Below are 18,244 nucleotides of genomic sequence, written 5' to 3' on the forward strand. Positions count from 1 at the left end.
AACCTCATTAATAAAGACAATAAAAAAAAACCTTGAAATCAACATGATTTTGTCGTAGCCGAACAATACCATCAGCGGAATCCACTCGCGTATGACGTAGAAACCAAATCTATGTGTTTTCGATCTAAGAAACGGACAATGAATGACGATCATAAGGGTCGATTCAAATATGATGTCCATTATTTTTTGGGATTTCTAGACCCCCTCCCCCCCTCTGTCACGCTTTTTTGTATACCTAGCACATGTACTGTCACAAAATCTTAGACCCCTTCCCCCCCTAAAACCTGTGACATCATTTTTGAACGACCCCTAATGCCTTTCATCATCAACGCGCATCCATCGGATAGATGGTTTCTCTTTCTAGCATACACAATCACATCCTAATCGCACTTTTTATCTTCTTTCGTTCAGTTTTCAGGGCATCCTGCTAAGAGGAATATATACATTTGTAAAAACCAAATCAAGACAAAATTTTCAAAACGACTTATCTGCTTTTGTAAACAAAGAATCAAACGACGATTTGACGAATCTGATAGCTCTCCCATGCAAACCAGCACCATCAACAGGTAGTGGAAACCTTCACCTACCTATTGGTGGTGTTGGTTTGCATGGGAGAGCTATCAGATTCGTCAAATCGACGTTTGAATCTTTGTTTACGAAAGCAGATAAGTCGTTTTGAAAATTTTGTCTTGAAATCTACTTCCTTCACGGAACCGCGAAACAACTCACTTGACGGTTCCTTTCACTCAAATCCGACCTTGTGTGGAAGAAGCCAAAAATAAGTAAAACGCGAAAAAATCAGGTGAGTACTTTGCCTTTACTCCCGTGTTGAATTTTCACCCACTATGAAGTTTCACCAACTCAAATTTATGTTATTTTCACTCACTCGAGACTATGGTGAAAACTCAAATTTGGCTTCTTCCACGGAACAGCACACGTTGGGTCGATGCAGCCACAGAGAACAGACGTTGAAGCTCATTTCGCCATGTTGTGATAACTTTTTACTGTTCATTTTGAAATTACTTTGGAATGTCGCCGTTATCTCGTGCATAATCAGCGCTAGCGTCATAAAAAAATGCCACTGTGCGCTAGTGTCGTTATGCATGCAAGAGCATGCCAGCGCCATCGTGTTGTGAAAATGAGATTGTGAGTTGCAATGTTGACGTCGATGGCGTTGAGGTTCGGTGTGTTTGTTTACACATGTTTTGCAAGAAATTTTGTTCGAGCCTCCATGTCTGTTCTCTGTGATGCAGCTCTCTTTGTTTATAATAACATTCATGAGAGGGAGTGAGAAAACTAGAAATACTACAATAAGAGATCGGCGAAGACGCCATCTTGTTTCCAATCGAACCGTCAAAAGCGGTTCCAATTCGACTTGTTTACTTTTTGCATCCATAAGAAGCAAGCAAAAAGTTCAAGTGATGCCAGTATTATTTTCACGATTTCATGCATTTTCATACGTTGCCATTTCGACAGTTTTTCACTCCGCCGGTCTCTGGTTATAGGGTTGCTAGAGAAAACTACCTAATATTGAGTTAAAAATTTGAACTTCGTACTCAAAGTTGAGTTCTTTAAACTTTTTTTTAGGTTCTTTATTTTTTCTGTGTATCTTCTTGTAAAACCTCTGTGTTACACTGTTATTAAGAATAAGCAAATGTGTTCTACTAATTCAAAGCAATGATTACATCATATTATCATATCTCCCACAAATTTGTTTTCTCTTATTATTTAAAAAAGAATGATAGCATTTCAATAAGAATCAGCAGGATATTCCTATCTACCGAATATTTCGGTAAATTCAAAACATTACCGATCACCACTATTCACCTTTTATGTATCAACAAACAGATACGTATTTCGCATAATTGGAAGAATAATAGTCTTTTAACCTTGTAGCATTTCCCCTAAGACGCTCTAAAATAATTAATTATTACCGATCTGTTCGGTAAAATTTACATTTCGCGGAGAGTGTTCAGATAACCGAAGGGTCGGTAATTTATTCGTTCACCGAACTCATTACCGAGCGTTCAGCTGTTGAGAATTCGGTAAATGAATTACCGAAGTCGGTGATTTATTCTAAGTGTGTATATCTGTCGATAGTATAATTGAGATTCTCACGTCCGAATGTGTGCACTGAAAACCAAAACTACCCAAAAATGGGTTGTTTGCACTCAAAACCGTGGTTTGGGCCAATAACCCAAATTTGAGTAAAATGGCTTTTCTGGCACTAGGTAGTTTGCCTTTAATCCCATGTAAACAATTTACCCAAAGCTGAGTTTAATTTATCCAAAGCGGACCTTGATCAACCCAAAATAGAGAATATTGAATTTACTCAAATTTGGGTTATTGGGCTGAGCAACCTCGGTGAGGTGTTTGCATCTTGCTCTAGTTTTGATAGCAATCATGGGAAAGAAAGGGAAAACTACCCAAATTTGGGTAATTTTTTTCTGCGATATTCTCAATAGTGCGTATATTGAACTCAAAGTTTGGGTTGATTTATCTGTCCGTGTGAGTGGCGATAAAAGGAAAACAAACACTCCTAGATGGTGCTACTCAGCAAAGTTTGGGTAAAAATGAGTATATTTCCATATATTTTTTGACTCCTTCGCAATCATTGTGATGACTTGATCAATTTTGAGGTTATGAGCAGAAGGAAAACAAACATGTACTTACACATGCTGAATTGCACATCAGTGTGCGAGCGTTAAACGTCACTCATCTCTATAAGCTGATTGCATTTGGAGCAGCTGTTTTCCATATTTCGAGTCGCCTTCGGCTAGGCAGCAAGCGTAGTGATGAGTGTGTCGATTTCCTTCCGTGCAAGACGAAGCGGAGCTTTCTGCTTTGTTCAATGATTGCACCAAACTTTAGCTTACAATTTTAGTCGCAAGATGTCGCTTCAGTCGAGAAAAATGCGTGGGGAGTGTACACTGGTGTAAAAAACCTTTCGAAGCTTATAATTTCGCCTTATGAAATTTAGCAACAAGAAAACTATTTGAAAATCATAAGGCAGTCTTATGAAACGAAATGAACTTTTGGATGAAGCAGAAAATAGGTTCATCTGATGGTTTTCATGAAGTTGTCATTAAAATCAATAAAGCTACCTTATGAAATTTTATAAGTCTGTCCAATGGAATTATTAAGATAGCAGCATGAGTATAATTTCGTAAAATATGGTTGTGTTTTTAAAAAGCATAAAAAATTCAATTAATTTGGATGATAGGTCTAATTTATTGAGACAAATAGTCGAGGTACGACAAGAATTAGAGGAAAGTGGGGCAAGATGGCCACCCTAAGCGGTAATCTTTGTATAATAGTGAAACCCCTTCGAATTCTGCTGATTTGTCCAAGAAATACCTGCCTTTGACATAAGTATCAACAAACATTGATTAATGTCGTTTCAGTATCTTATAAACTGGTTTTAAAAAACCCAAATTTATCCACCAGTGGTGATTATGCCTTTCTCGATTCAATGTGTTGAATTCGAATTAGTATGGTAAATGCAATGTAAATTGCCTACATTTTGGCGGGTAAAAGCTCTACTCACGCTACTTAAGAATTACTCAACTATGAGAGTAATGGATTGCGTCACGGCTAAATTGATTAATGACTTAAAGTGTGCATGTAAACAGCGTATTTGTTAAAAGAAAAATAGAAATATTATTCAAACCGAATGAGTTATTAACAAACAAAAACAATAGTGTCCAACTAGGAAAGTTTCTCCGTCGAATGAAACTAGTTGCAGTCGAATCCGTCTATATCTTTCTATATGAAACGTGTTTAACATTAAAAAATTCCCGGGGCTACACACATCCACACACACACACACACACAGACGGACATTTACTCAGTTTTTCGAGCTGAGTCGATTGGTATATAACACTATGGGTCTCCGAGCCTTCTATCAAAATTTGGCTTTTGGAGTAAAATTATAGCCTTTTGGTACAACTTTCTTGTACGAGAAAGGCAAAAAAAGGTATTTTTATGATGCCTATATTTATCATATGGGGCGACATGGCCACCCCCTCGGGGCAAGAAGAGCGAGGACCAAAAATTATATTAAAAGCGCACAGAATTTATTTAGAACGGGTGACACATTCCTTGGACTTCTAGGGATTATGTTCAAATGATGTTTCGCTTGAAAATGTCGTATTTCATGTTGATTTATTGACCTCTGGCTCTACGACGATATCAGAATTTGCCTAAAGCCTAAAATTTTACGATTAAAACCATATCAATTTTTAAATCATCTCTGATTCAGGCAGAAACTATTTTGATGGTTTTTGAATGAATTCAAAGGTTAGGCGACTCTTAATCCTGGAGATGACCTTGTAACGATTCAATATGTACCTACCACACCTACCAATTAAATACTTTGAATGAAGCAGATCACGTTCGCCAAATTTCAACACATCAATGATCGTCGCCTATAAGGTAGATTACCCGCAACACATTTTCTTTAATCATTTATGGCAATTGGGCTACATAAATTTAGGCGCAACGTACTTCCCCTTTCACTCACTCGAATTGCAATATACTGAAGGTCGAGCGGTTTAGAATTCACGACAATGCTATTTAAATTAAAACAATTAGATCTCCAATTGCGTAGTTAGTATCAATAACGACCAATAGGAAAGAATTGCGCATTATCTAAAGTGGATAGCTTCATCCGCCATGAGCTTTGATGACTAATCTCATTATTGGTGGAAGCTTCAGTCGAGTAACACGTATAATCAAACTTGAATTCAAGCAGTAGTGAAATCACGTGTCGTGTGTGCCATAAAGTCTAAAGCGAAGTGAGTCAAATGATTTAAATAAGTGTATACGCAATTTCTAAAAATTTCCCAATTTAGGTTTATCGCGTTTCGGTTCCTAAATACATTTTTACGTTTGAAAGTGCCTGTTGTGAGCCTTCGGAGATTGAATCAGGTAAGCACATGTGACTGAGTTGAAATGATGTGCGAACAGAATAATGAAAGTGCACTTTGGGTAGGTTAAACCCCATCCCAAAGTGGGTGGTTATTTGGGACCCTACGATCCGGCCAGACAATTGGATTCCGTCGGTTGGCAAGCCGCTTAGCATCTACCAGTATCGGTCCGAGGACAAATCCACCTCGTGAGTGGCTGATTCCATTGTGCGATAAGCCACGCGGTGCGGCCATTCTGACGAAGTTGGACACGTGGGTCAGATCCAGGAACCGTCGACATTCTGCCTTCGCTTCGCTCATCCTGGAGGAAGGAACCCAAAACCGTAAGCTAGTGCACGAAGAAATTGAAAGAGCTCGAAAGTAAAATTGTAATCTAGCAGTAGATTTGGCGCCAAATAGATTCAGTCGACGGAAGCTCACAGTTTTGCTTCGCGTTCGTCCATTTCCTGTTGATAGGAAATAAATTATTAAATAAATTTGGAATCTTTTGGATTTGTATATACACTTAGATTAGATTGCAAAATAAATACTAATTAATTGGCGTGCTCTCCAACTGATAGAATTTTTGGATTTAATACCGACTGCACCAAACTTTAATGAGATCGTTCGAGCAGATCCGTTTGAGATATTTAAGACGCAAGCCCGTTAGATTTTAAGTTTCTTTCTACAGCTTCAATTAAGGTAAGTTCGAGTGAGACTGGGAAATACCAAACCTGCCCTGAGGAGAAGTCTCTGGCCGGACTAAACTGTTCCTGTGGCCTCTTTCCGAAGAGTGGCGCTTAAGTCACAGGAATTGATAACCTGTCCTCTTTCGCTGCCTAACTTGTGTTGATTTGATAGAAACGACCGTTGGTTGAACCAACGGACACGGGGAAAGGTTTCATTTTGGCGCCCAACGTGGGGCCGAGAATTTAGAATTATTAATAAATTGAAGTTGTATTGGGCTAAGTTAGGAAAAATAAACAAAAATAGTAAGATAAAATAATAAATAGTTGTTGAATAATTGAATTGGATTCTTAGATAATAAGTTTGTTTTTTTTACGGTATCTATTGGATTACATATCATATAATTGATTGCATATTATTACATTTTGGTACGAGTTGCGAGTTTGATCACTATAATGTACAGTATGTTTCATGTTCTTAATATAGTTTGCAATACCGCCCAAAGATTTTAGTCCTATCGATCATAATTACTGTTAATCTTCTTAAATTATTATTGTAGATAACCTATAGTTATATAAGAGCTTTGGTAAATATTAATTTGTGCTGAAAAAATAGTAATTTAAGCTTCAAACCTTGAGTTGTGTATCTACAAAATTATAAGAAAATTCGAATTTCAACTACATCATCTTAATCAATATTTCAAGAACAAGTAAGGTTGTCAAAGTGCATTTTCAGTTGAATAGCCCTTTTACATTATTGTTAACCATCCCTCGTAATAATAATGTGAATATATTGCTCACTTAAATCATAATCAACGTTGGCTGTCTTGCCCCATATGGCGATCTTGCCCCTCTTTCCTCTATAAATTAAATTTACACTCGTTTGCTCTCGAATTGGAATTCGAATCGCATGCCAGAATTTCTTCTTAATTCCTAGTTAGATGATACGTCGTTCAAGGATGACAAGCTTCCTGCTTTTTGAACATATTGAACGATGAGTAGCGACGATATTTATTTTGATCTGGGGAGTAGAAAGATTGTAGGTATCAATTGTTATTTATCTAATGCATTTTATTACCACTATTGCTGTCTCCGCTGTTGCTCTGCCTGGACTTTTTTTCTCTCCAAAGTCTGTTAAAAGTGGCTGTCCTGCAGTATGCTGTGCTCCGTGGGAAGAGGCATCGTGCTTTGCTGACTTTTGGGTGCAGCGGTTAAAAAGATTCGGTCCATTTACTTCCAGATATTGGACTCCATTTCACGAGGGGTAATGTTCTGATCACTTTGTACAGTTGATCGTGTTTTGCTAGAAAAGATATGAATATGATAGTTAAAGTTAAATAGGAAGTATTTGAAAAAAAAATACGAGAAAGGCAAAAACAGACTTACAATAATGGCGTTTTCCATGGAAAACCATTGGCCTGACCAGGAAGAACAGCACAATGGATCTCGTATTTCTGCAGCACAATATATAGATGGTTGATGTTCGTTCGACGTATTCTTAAAGAGAAAAACTTAATTTCAGCTACTTCCTTATTGGACCACATGGACAAGGATGAAGTGAGCTATTTTTTCTGACAGATCAGCGTGAACGTTTGAATGAACAAGAATTATTCATAAGGATGCCTTATGATTATTTTACACAAGAAATTGCTATGATTTTCATAAGGTAAATTTATGGATTTCTTTGGTCCCTTATGAAGTTAAAATAAAATGAATTTGTAGGGTTTCATGTGCCTTAACTTATGAAAATCAAAATGTTTTTTCTGCCAGTGTAGGGATTGAGACGGGTATTATAAAATAAATCAAGACAAAATTTTCAAAACGACTTATCTGCTTTTGCAAACAAATATTCAAACGACGATTTGACGAATCTGATAGCTCTCCCATGCAAACCAACACCATAAACAGGTAGCGGAAACATTCACCTACCTATTGGTGGTGTTGGTTTGCGTGGGAGAGCTATCAGATTCGACAAATCGTCGTTTGAGTCTGTCGTATCGGACTATTATTGAAGTTGCTACCCTAGAGAAATGTGTAGAAATAGAGTGTAGAGAAACTACGAAGCGAATCGCAAAGGGAGTTGAACTACAGCCAGGGACGAGTAAAGGTGTGCCCTCGCGGTGCGGTGCGTTTTATAAATTACCCGTGGTGTACTTAGTTTATCTATACGAAATCCGAATACCCCGTTAGCACATTTGGCGACGACGGTAAAATGTAAGTAATCGGTTGAAGTTTGTGAAATTGCAATGTAATTCTTGTTTGAAATGTTATATAATTCGGCACATCATTCAAAAAAAAAATGGTGGTTCTGGAACGCGCTTGGGAAGATTTATGTGTTGGTGGAAAGAAGAGAAAGAGTGAAGTACAGGAAAAGAAAAGCTCTGAGAAAAATTACTAAAAACGAAACCGTAAATGATGCTGAATGAAAAAAAGGCGGTCGTATGTTGAATATGGTAAACTAGTGATAAAAAAAATATATATTTGATATTTGTGGGTTTTTTTTTTGCATATTGGTTTCCTTGGTGTGTTGTGATGATGGGTATGAGATATAAGCAAGCCTAAATCAGGCAGTGAAAACGATCGTACATTTGTGCATACACCCGTATGTGTAAGAGCTGAACCATACTGAAAAACTTCAGAGAGGATTACATAGAGATAGAAAAAAATATGGTTATGTGTGTGGGTGTTGCAGCTGAATAATTTGAAAGAGTTCCAACGAAAGAGGATTATATGAGTGTATTTGTGATATTTTTTTCCCTATTCTGCTTCCCGATGCTGATTGGGTTCACAATACTAAGGTAAGTGAAATTCTAACAAGACATAAAAGCAGCTACATTTTTATACGAGGACATAACCTCAATAAATGTTCATATTCGCTAAAACTTTACTCGAAGAAGCATTCTTCTCAACATTTTTTTTTTCAAAAAGCCTCGATAGTAGATAGCGATTATGTCGACATCATAATGGACATAATATGAATGCCTCCGTTTTCTGCATATTACTGAATATTACAGTTGTCATACTGAATGATATAGTCGGGTCAATTAGTGAGAGCGGCATCGCATTTAACGGAAATGAAATAACTGTGACGTCCATTATTAGTAAAAGCGAAATCATATAAAATGTCAGAGGTGTTCACTGTGAATGCTAATATAATGGAATTTAGCATAACATGGTACAGGTGTAGAGAGCGGAATCGCTTAAAATAACTTATTACATAATGTATAAACATGGATGCGGTATCGCTAACAAACAAAAATGGGAAATGAAGATGAAAGGCGGATTCGCCATTGATAGAGCAAGCGGATTCGCTACACAACGTTTAGCAGGTTCGTTACAGAAACACAAAAGTGAGCGGGTTCGCTATTTTGGGAAGATGAGCGGGGTCGCTATTGGAACAGCAGTGAGCGGGTTCGCTACACAATATTTAGCGGGTTCGCTTCAGAAATAGAAAAGTGAGCGGGTTCGCTATTTTGAAAAAAATAACGGGGTCTCTATTGGAACAGTTGTAAGCGGGCTCGTTTTCAGCTCCCGAAAGTGGAACAGCTATTGGAAGGCTCGGATAGTCAAATGGGGGATTTAATATTGTCTCGGTTGTTGGTTTTGAATAGAAATGATGTGCCGAAGAATATAATGTTTGATTATTTGTTAATTAATTATTTTTCATTTTTTTTAAATATATTATATTTAAATTATTTTTGGACAGGGCTGGAAACGATTGTCGTATAAGAGCATTTCAAACAGCTATTGAGTCTTCTCAATTGCCTGTGGCATGGAGCAGATGGAAAAGAGATCTGGAGTCATATTTCGATGCTGAGAATATAATATCCCAGTATGAAAGACGAGCGAAATTGTTGTATTTGGGAGGCCCAGACCTCAGAGATATTTTTGACAATTTACCAGATGCGGAAAATGTACCTCATGTTTTAGTTGATCCCCCGTATTATGACGCGGCGATCATCAAGTTGGATGCCCATTTCGAACCATTTCGACGGCGTATTTATGAAAGACACCAATTTCGACAAATTACACAAAAATCAGCAGAACGGTTCTCAGATTTCGTACTACGGTTGCGGACACAAGTGAAACGATGCGAATACAGCCAACCTGACGAAATGGTTGTGGACCAGATCGTTGAAAAATGCGTTTCAAACAAGTTGCGACAAAAACTTTTAAAGCGTGATATGTTGCTTGAGGAAGTAGAAGCACTTGGTACAAGTCTGGAGGAAAGCGAGCGCCAGTTGAAAGAATTCAACAAAACCCCAAGTGATACCATTAACAGATTGGCATATCGAAGTCAAGTACCGCAGACATACCGAAGTCAAGTATCGCCGGCTCAAACGAGGCAAGTGTATTCCAAGAAACCTTTTCAATGGTCGAATAACCGTTTTCCCCCGAGTCAGAGTAGTAATAACTTCACTCGATCTGAGCCTGTCTGTTTTGCCTGTGGAAAGAAGGGACACGTAAAAGGTGCAGATGTTTGCCCGGCTATCAAAGCGCAATGTTTGAAATGCCGAGGATATGGACATTTTGCACGTCAGTGTCTGAAGAGACCAAATAGTGACCAACGTGGTCCAGTCCCGGTCAAACGTGTCAGATCAGTTGTAGAGAAGGAAGAACAAGATAAAGGCGAAGATGGATACATTTTCTACGCCATGGGCAAGAACACATTCTTGTTTCAGATCGGCGGTGTGGAGGTACCAATGATCATCGATTCAGGAGCAGCAGCGAACATAATCAGTATGTCGACGTGGGAGGAAATGAAACGTTTGAAAGTTGGAGTATCGGAAATGACTACTGCGGTGAGTAAAGACTTTACCAGCTACGCTTCGAGCAGACCGATGGAAATCATGGGTAGTTTCGCAGCAACCATATACGGTGGGGCAAAGCATACTGAAGCAACGTTCTATGTAGCCAAGGAGGGTAAACAATGCTTATTGGGAGATCAAACCGCAAAAGAGCTTGGCGTCTTGAAGGTTGGCTTCGACATTGGAAACATCGAGCAAGAACATGAGTTCACGAAATTCAAAGGAGTAGTGGTTGAAATTCCAATTGATGAGAGCATTCAACCAGTACAGCAACCCTACAGGCGGGTACCATTTGCTTTGGAAGAAAAGGTAGAGGAAAAACTGAGGATGATGTTAGCGCGTGGGATCATTGAAAGAGTTCGCGGGCCATCGCGGTGGGTTTCACCAATGGTGCCGGTGCTTAAGGATTCAGGAGAAGTCAGATTATGTATCGACATGCGCCGTGCGAATCAGGCGATTGTTCGAGAAACACACCCTCTACCCACGGTAGAGCAACTATTTGGTTCCGTCAGTGGAGCAACGGTATTTTCTAAGCTGGATGTAAAGGACGCTTATCACCAGCTAGAAATTTCAGAGAAATCGCGAACCATTACAACGTTTATTACCAAGAACGGATTGTTCAGGTAAATCACTTTTTATATAGCTCTTGTTTCACTTTATTTGAAGGAATAAATAAATGCACTGAGATTGAATTTGGAATAAAATAATAAAATGAAATCCGTTATGGTACACTATTTTTCTTCTCGTAAATTTTTCTCATTTAAATTTTATTTTAGGGATTAGTTGCGCTCCGGAAATTTTCCAAAAAACCATGGAGTCGATTTTAGCAGGTTTGGACGGGATTGTGGTATACCTGGATGACGTAATGGTGTATGGAGCCAATAGAAAAGAGCATGATATGAGACTAAATTTATTGAAGGAGCGTCTGAAGGAGTATAACATCCTTTTGAATGGACAAAAATGTGTCTACGGTGTTGAACAGTTAGATTTTCTGGGGCATATTCTGGATAAAAATGGAATACGACCGACAGAACATCGGCTAACGGCGATCAAAAACTTCAGAGAACCAGGAAACTTATCTGAACTAAGGAGTTTCTTGGGGTTAATCACCTACATAGGTCGTTTCATACCAAACTTAGCGACTAAGACGGATACACTCAGACAACTCCTAAAACAGGGCACCTGTTTCCAGTGGAATGAAACCCACCGGCAAGCTTTCAACGATATCAAGGAAGCAGGTTGCCAAGTAGGGTACTTAGGATATTTTGCCAGGGAAGATAAGACGAAACTCATTGCCGACGCAAGTCCAGAGGGTTTAGGAGCAGTCCTATTACAACAGAATAAAGCAGGAGCCACCCGAATTATTGCGTTTGCTAGCAAAGCGCTAACGGATCTAGAAAAGAAATATTTTCAGACTGAGCGTGAGGCACTGGCATTAGTATGGGCAGTTGAGAAATTTCAACTGTATCTGTTGGGCACAAAATTTCAACTAATCACAGATTGCAAAGCCTTAAAATTTCTGTTTAGCCCCCGCTCCAAACCATGTCCAAGGATAGAACGTTGGGTAATGCGTCTTCAATCATATAATTACGAAATAATCCATGAACCAGGGGCAACTAATCTAGCCGATGCCTTGTCGCGATTATCACTCTCGGAAGCGAAAGCTTTTGATGATCGAGCGGACATGTATATTCATCAGTTAGTGGAGGCTGCTATTCCAGAGGCTGTTACGTTACAAAAGGTGGTCGAAGAAACCCAGAAGGATACGATACTCCAAGAGCTAATCAAAGTTTTGGAAACCGGATTATGGACAGATAACGTAAAGTTGTATAAGCCGTTCAAGTCAGAGTTGCATGTAGCAGAAGGGTGATTATGAGAGGTGACCGACTGTTGATTCCCGAGCTATTACAAAAACAGGTCCTTGAATGTGCACACGATGGGCATCCAGGGATGAGCACTATGAAGCGACGACTAAGGCAGAAGACATGGTGGCCTAAAATGGATGATCAATGCGAAAAGTATGTAAAACAGTGTAACCCATGCACCTTAGTATCATCACTTGGACCACCGGAGCCGATGCTTAGAACTAAGATGCCGGATAAAGCCTGGACAGACGTGGCAGTGGACTTTCTGGGACCGCTCCCAAGCGGTCACTGTTTGCTGGTCATTGTTGACTACTTCAGTAGGTTTGTAGAAGTGGTGGTGATGAAGAAGACGACTGCTGAGCTAACGATTGAAGCACTTTTTGAGACCTTCACTCGTTTCGGAATCCCGGAGATACTACGTTCCGACAATGGGCCCCAATTCGTTAGTGATAGTTTCAAATCATTTTGTAAGGAGTTTGGTATCAAGCAACAGAAAACCACTCCATATTGGCCCCAGGCCAATGGTGAAGTGGAGAGAATGAACAGTACGATACTGAAACGGCTGCGTATAAGTCAGGAAACTAACCCGTCTGGTTGGAAATGGGATCTCAGGAGTTTCCTTCTAATGTACAACTCTACCCCACACAGTATTACTGGAATGCCCCCGTCAGCCCTTATGTTTGGCAGAGTGTTGAGAGATAAGCTACCATCAGTTCAACAATCAAGCGGACAACTGTTGGAAAGTATCCGTGACAAAGATTGGGAAAAAAAGCTTCAACAAGCGGATCAAACAGATAAGCGCAGGAAGGCCACTCGTAACGTTTTGGATGTCGGCGATATAGTGGTTGCCAAACGTATGGCAAAGGACCATAAACTTTCGAGTAACTTCGGGCCTGAACAGTTTGAGGTGATGGGTCGTGATGGTACGGATGTGAAATTACGATCATTGGAGACGGACAAAATATACCATCGGAATGTTTCGCATCTCAAACAAATCAATAAGACAGAATCATCAGTGGAATCACCAATGAACGAAACCGGTCAGTATCAGACGAATCGACCACAAAGGACATCAAGACTACCAGCATACCTCCATGACTATGTCGGAATAGTTGAGTCAGATGTTAAGTAAAGGGGGGGTGTCGTATCGGACTATTATTGAAGTTGCTACCCTAGAGAAATGTGTAGAAATAGAGTGTAGAGAAACTACGAAGCGAATCGCAAAGGGAGTTGAACTACAGCCAGGGACGAGTAAAGGTGTGCCCTCGCGGTGCGGTGCGTTTTATAAATTACCCGTGGTGTACTTAGTTTATCTATACGAAATCCGAATACCCCGTTAGCACAGAGTCTTTGTTTACAAAAGCAGATAAGTCGTTTTGAAAATTTTGTCTTGAAATATAAACTTGTAACCGTTTGGTTACAAATTGTTGATTTTTGTTTTGGTATATTATTGTTTGTTTCGGAACCTTCACGTTTCTCGTGTAAAAACAACAGAGCTACCACAGAAGCGTTAGGGTTTGGTACCGCTGTAATAATATGAGGGTGCTATAAAATATCCAACATGGCATCATGCTTGGAAGAATGCAATGTTGGATGAAAGCGAATTGCAAAATTAGCGGGAAAATATGGGAAGAAATTGATATAAAAGAGTAGCCATTGCCCAATTTCGGCCTCTTAGTATATCAGGCGTCCGTGTGCTGTGAAGTGGAAGTGAAGTGCAGGAAATCAAGTGAACCCCCCCCTTTTTCTAGCAGGAGCTAGTGTGAGCTCCGGGGAAAAAGTGTTCAGGTAATTCCCAATCCTGTACTATGGAACTTGGAATTAATTCCTTGGTGTCCTTTAGGACCTCTTTTCCTACCTCTCTTTTCCTACGTCTCTTTTCAAACTGCTTTCCGTCCAGCACACGGCTCGGCCCGCGAAGCCTTCAGACTTCCGCGCCTAACCGTAAAAGACCATGGATCCTCAAAGGAGGACCTATATCTCGGGCCGTAGGCTCTAACCGCAAAGGAGATTTCCCCTCTCGGCCGTCCAAGGTGGCTAAGCCACGGCCGGCCGATCGCGCCTACGAGGGAAGACGCCTGCCCACCATCGTCCAGCAACGCCCGCTGGTCCCGTCGGACGACGATCGTCCGCATAGCCGATCGCATCACTATTCCTGCGAGATTTCTGGCCACACAGCTGGACAGGAGTCGCTGTGCCGGCTATTCCGGCCCCAACAACCGAAGCAGCAGCGGTATGTACCGGTACCATCGTTAAAACTAGGTCACACTTAACAAATTACCACAAATTTATTACACAGAACAACACGCACACGCCACAATTAGGAAAAATAAATTATATGAGTAAAGTGAAAGTTCCCGGTGTTAGTTTTTGTTTACCGCGAAAAACCCTTGATTACCCAATAGTTAGCCGACCCTGGGATTGCCGGAGAGTCTCTTGTGTCCTGGTCTGGCCTGGCTATTGATTGTTGACGATTCAGGAAATTCTAGTTTCAATTGGCTCCCAGCCAAAAGTCCGCGAATGGTAATCAAGGGTCCGTAGTAGTATACAAAAATCTAACGATTTTGCCGACGGGAGGTGGCAGGGATCCGTGCTTGCACGAATGACATCCACCTTTAATCACTGTTCATTCCTTGATGTGGAAAAAAGTGTTTTCACAAGGCTTTTGCCTTCAAAAGAGGTCCTGAGCACATCACGGACACATTTGCGATCGATTGTCGTTTTTCCCGATCAAAATTTCGTTGATGTTGGCAAATTTTGTGTTTCGTAAACCGTTTATTGACATTCATTATACATATCATAATTATGCTTTACTGGTTATGTTCATTTATTATGACAACGAACGCGCACTATTTATTTTAATCCGTTTGTTTTGTTTCGTCATTGTGTTTTTATCATTTTATTATCACCCACTTAACCACAACTGATTCTCATACAATGACACGCAAGCGACGAGCAATGGCTGAAATCAATTATATTGCAATAAATTGGCAGCCAATGACATACGATGCGGACGAATCAGACTTGGAGGAATCTTCGGAGATTCCCGGTCCGTTACTATCGACGCATCCTAACTACCCGCTAGAGGAGTTAGAGCTGGACCTCGAAGAAACTCTGCATACCATTCGGGAGCAGAGGACTTCGGGGATAATGATGCCAGCAGATGTCGTAAAAATTAAACGAATCATTTACCTATTTATGCGTGACATGGACATCGTCACAAGCGATGCCAATTCTCGCTATTTACCCCCTAGCGCGACAGCGAATTCAGGGAACCGGAGTCGGAACCAGAAGAAAGCTATGAATTGATAATTCCTAGTTCCGATTCCGATGGAAACAATATGTCCTTCAGCGAGTCCGAATCCAATTCGGAAGACCATCTTCAGGTCGATAAGGGAACGATAAGAAGCCCACTGTCACGCTATTCTTCCGGTTATTTTTCTCCCGATTTCACCAGTAAGTCGATGCTTCCTTCATCCGATTTTCCCTGAGACTTACCTGGTAGTGCTTTCCATTCTTCAAATTCCCAATCTTCGAACCCCGAATCCCTAAAAAAGCAAACCCGAACTTTTAAGATCCGACGGAAAAAGGCCAACAACAATCTTCGAGCGGAACCCACGGCCAAAGAACTGTGCACGAAAATAACTTCGATTTTGGAACCTACATTTTCAACGAATATTCCTCGTTCCGGACGCACACCTGGAACCCACCAAAAGGTATTTTCTTTCAATAAAAAGAAAAACAAATCCAACTAAGAATTAAACAATTTTATTTCTCATTAATTTTCAATTTCCACTCTTACCTATGGCAGATTGCCCAGTTCCGGTGCTGTGCGGGATTACTTTTTGCCCCAGTCACTTGGTGCAATCACCGCCGAAAGGATGAACACCTGGAAAGAATTTGAGAAACCAATTTTAATCATTTTATAACACCCAAGGACAATGGAATTGTTAGTCGGTTGTGTTAGTTGTAATGAGAATCAATTAGCTGTTAGTCTAGTCCTAAAGTAGTTTGACCACCCCCCTGGCGTCCTATACTATCACAAGGGGTTTGACAATAGCCACCATGTCCACGGACGGTAGCTCATTACCGTCCGTTGTTATTGTATGAAAATAAACATTATGTGTTTTGTTTACTATTTGTTTTGGTTAAATCTAAAAATTGTTTTCAAAATAATTTGCAAGATTTACATCTTTGACCATGGGAATTATGTTATTTGATGATAAAATATAATAAACTTACGAATTGGAAGGAATCTACAGGGGAAATTAAGCGCTACACGAAATCATTTTTCGTAACTTGTTCTCCCGCTCCGAATCAAACAAAAGATATTATTATTGTTTATAGTGTGTTTTGCATCACAGTTGAAATGGTCCGGGGATGCAAATCGAACAACATTCATTAGTGAAATTGAAATGGAATAAATGGTGTGCTGAAAGATGTTTTAGGATTATATTTTCATGGCCATAATAGCTGGTATTATTTTTGAACAAATTGAAAAAGTGTAGCCAACAATATTTTGGATAAAATCCAGTTGCTTATAAAGGAACGATTCGGGAGAAGTACTTTTCAAAATGTATGCTGGACATATTCATGAAGATGTTCGCTACGCTGAGAAGCATCTCTTGCCACGGGGCTGAGTTTGACCGACGGATTAAAGACTCCGATCAGTCGTTTAAAAAGGCTAGCATGCAATAAAAAGATCCAACTTACCTTATTTATTATGGGGATCCATACCAACACTGGCGGGATCGGAGCGGGAGGCGAGGGATTAAATCAATTTGCCCTCATCTCACTCCACCTGTGGAGCTGTTGGGAGGGGATCGCCCAATTTGTACGATTGGCCAAATCTAATAATTATATTCCAATCATTAGCAGGATGGAATTTTAATGTGTACACATTACTTACCTGATTGCATCTTGCAGAGGCAAGATGATTATCACGGTGTCCCGGAACCGTTATGGGTTCGCTATTGGCCAATCTTTCATCGGAAAGATTGTTGCCAAATAGCACAACAACCCTGGTTGAATGAAGTCATTCACCTAAAAAAAAAACACAAACACATACGAAGATCAGTCTTCGATATGTTTATATAAATCGTACGTACTACTTACCGATAAATTTATTCACAAAAAGGCACTTTTAACTTCAAAAATTCTTCATCACTGCACAGCATAACGTAAACATAAATAAACAATAGATATGCTGTGTCAGTTTGATTTGACAGATTCATGACGTTTCAGCGAGTTGTCACTCACTGACAGTTCGCTCGCCGGCGAATCAATCCCGCCAGGGGGTTCGGCCGTGCACATCGAATGTGATCGAATGTGGTGTAAATATTGTAAATAGGGTTGTAAAATTGTTTTTCGATGCGCAACTTGTAAATATTATAAATAATGTTGTCTACCCATAATACGGGATATTTTAATGATTTTAATTTGTTCAATGTATATTTTGCATGTTTTAATTTATTTCATTTTTGTATTTTAATTTGTATATATTGTTACGTTATTGTTATTTTATTATATTCATTATTTATATTTTTAATTTGTTGTAAAGCTGTATTATGATATCGCGCGATGTAAGTAGAGTAGTTTAGAATTTTAAATTGTTGTTTTGTAAATATTGTAATAGTTTTTAATTGTTTTACATCCACGAACCGATGACGGCCGAAGCTGACTTGAGAGAGTGAATTGAAAAAAAAAAATGCAAAATCTCTTCGTGCTTTCACATTTTTTTCATCGGGGTGGTGGATAGTGTAACCGTTTGGTTACAAACTGTTGATTTTTGTTTTGGTATATTATTGTTTGTTTCGGAACCTTCACGTTTCTCGTGTAAAAACAACAGAGCTACCACAGAAGCGTTAGGGTTTGGTACCGCTGTAATAATATGAGGGTGCTATAAAATATCCAACATGGCATCATGCTTGGAAGAATGCAATGCTGGATGAAAGCGAATTGCAAAATTAGCGGGAAAA

At 39.6% G+C, this 18,244-nt stretch overlaps 2 long non-coding RNA genes and 1 pseudogene across 4 annotated transcripts; 2 read left to right on the plus strand and 1 right to left on the minus strand.

Annotated features, from left to right (window-relative positions):
* Positions 1-4,449: 4,449 nt before the first annotated feature.
* On the plus strand, positions 4,450-6,609 carry LOC134213906 (uncharacterized). Its single transcript, XR_009979563.1, has 3 exons — positions 4,450-4,796; positions 4,854-4,929; positions 4,994-6,609. It is a non-coding gene; the product is annotated as an uncharacterized LOC134213906 (long non-coding RNA).
* Positions 6,610-15,203: 8,594 nt separating this feature from the next.
* LOC134216964 (uncharacterized) lies at positions 15,204-16,009 on the plus strand (annotated as a pseudogene).
* A 40-nt stretch (positions 16,010-16,049) lies between these two features.
* LOC134213904 (uncharacterized) lies at positions 16,050-17,671 on the minus strand. Of its 3 annotated transcripts, XR_009979560.1 has the most exons (4): positions 17,382-17,671; positions 17,176-17,309; positions 16,509-17,116; positions 16,306-16,420 (listed from the first exon to the last, which is right to left on the minus strand). It is a non-coding gene; the product is annotated as an uncharacterized LOC134213904 (long non-coding RNA). The 3 variants fall into 3 exon arrangements; XR_009979561.1 differs by lacking the exon at positions 16,306-16,420 and adding an exon at positions 16,050-16,155 and having other exon boundaries at positions 16,980-17,116; positions 17,176-17,671; XR_009979559.1 differs by having other exon boundaries at positions 17,176-17,671.
* Between the last annotated feature and the right edge of the window lie 573 nt (positions 17,672-18,244).

The sequence above is a fragment of the Armigeres subalbatus genome, chromosome 2 (assembly GCF_024139115.2).
Source record: "Armigeres subalbatus isolate Guangzhou_Male chromosome 2, GZ_Asu_2, whole genome shotgun sequence".
Lineage (NCBI taxonomy): Eukaryota > Metazoa > Arthropoda > Insecta > Diptera > Culicidae > Armigeres > Armigeres subalbatus.